At 37.9% G+C, this 1,796-nt stretch overlaps 1 non-coding gene across 1 annotated transcript; it reads left to right on the forward strand.

Moving 5' to 3' along the window:
* The first annotated feature begins 435 nt into the window (after window positions 1–435).
* TRNAE-CUC lies at window positions 436–508 on the forward strand. The gene has a single exon. It is a non-coding gene; the product is annotated as a tRNA-Glu (tRNA).
* The last annotated feature ends 1,288 nt before the right edge of the window (window positions 509–1,796 follow it).

The following is a 1,796-nucleotide window of genomic DNA, read 5'->3' on the forward strand; positions in this document are numbered from 1 at the left end:
AGCTTAGGTAAGAAAGACGTCACCCATCTCAATGTCCTGTTCGAGTTCTAGAGATTATAGGCGGTAGTTGAATTTTGAAGAAAACCAAAGGGTACTAGTCAAAGCTAATTATTTTATCCTGAAAAGGGAACAACAAATCAATCAGAGTGGTGCAGCGGAAGCGTGGTGGGCCCATAACCCACGGGTTCCAGGCTTCCCGTGCTATCATTTCAAAAAAAAAATTTGCTTTCCAATTTTTCAGACATCAGGGGAATCAATGGTAACTAAAAGATGGAAGACGGCAAGGAGAGTTTGGACAACTAGAAATCCCACACGACCCATCATCCATTGCAGAGTGTGTCGAACCAGAAAATGTCGAGAAGTAAGTTTTAGTTTTCCATAAATGTCGATGACTAAAGGAATACTTATCATTGTTGAATGTGAGTTTTGCAAAGATCCGTTGTAGTCTAGGTGGTTAGGATACTCGGCTCTCACCCGAGAGACCCGGGTTCAAGTCCCGGCAACGGAATTTTTTTCTTGGTTCGATAGAAAAACGTTAGCTAATTTTATCAAGGGTACCGGCCGGATCTCCCTCACCCATTTGGTTTAAGTTTAACAGACTACTATTACTTGGTAAATCCGGCAGATCAGGCCCACACTTATTAAATGTGTCTGCATGACGGGTTATGCATCAGGGGTATAATTGACAACGCAACTTGGACATAACATATCTAAAAATCCGTGTCTTGAATTTTTACAAATTTTATATCGTCGAAAATCTTTTTAAGAGAGCTACGCAACGAGTACAAACAAGAATATCAAATTTTTGTTTTTCACGAAAAAATCGGAGGTGATCATCATTTTAGGCAAAATTTTCGAAAATTTGATACATAACCATTATGCAGCCAACAAAAAAGATGCATAACACATTCTGCAGACGCATAATGAATTATGCAACCATTTTCTCCCTTGCATAACAAGTTATGTAATCATTATTTTGGTTGATTTTAGTGCATACAGAAAAGATTGATGCATAATGCATTATGCAACCATATTTACGGATGCATATCATGTTATGCATCCATTTTCTCGATGCATAATGCATTATGCATTCATATTTGGGATGCATATCAAGTTATGCATTCATTTTCTTGACTGCATAACAAGTTATGCAACAATTTTCGATTTCATACCCAATAAAAAAAATGCTGGATAATGTGTTATGCATCTATTTCCTTGACTGCATAATAGTTTATGTAGACATTTTCTCGACTGCATGACATGTTATGCATTCATAACAACATCATCGCTTCATTACCATCCGTCAAACCACTGTCAACAACAACTCCATTAGCAGCACTATAACAACTATAAGAACACCAACTGATTCCTGCAGCTCTCAGTAACCAACAACCAACCCCTAAATTTCATCTTTAACATGAGAAACATTCAAGCATTTTCTCGAACACCTCTTGAGCAGAAACTGATGTTGTTGTTGTGCATCAAGAAACCCTGTCTCCAGCTCTCTAATTCCTGCACATTCAAGTTCAATCACAAACCCATAACTCCAATTCCATCAAGGACTTAAAATCTTCATCAATATGTACCATTTACTACCACAATCGACCACAACAACGCCTCTCATATTTGTACGGACAGAGAAGAGAGGAAGAAAGTTGTACCCTCTATTGCGTCTTCGTCTTGACTCAATTTCTTCCATGTCTTGAATGTTAACAGCCTTCTATCTTGCCAAGAACATCCACTGCAAACCATTTAATTCATCCATTGCAAGCCATCTAATTCATTCATATCATTTC

This window comes from Papaver somniferum, unplaced genomic scaffold (genome assembly GCF_003573695.1).
Source record: "Papaver somniferum cultivar HN1 unplaced genomic scaffold, ASM357369v1 unplaced-scaffold_22, whole genome shotgun sequence".
In the NCBI taxonomy this organism is placed as follows: domain Eukaryota; kingdom Viridiplantae; phylum Streptophyta; class Magnoliopsida; order Ranunculales; family Papaveraceae; genus Papaver; species Papaver somniferum.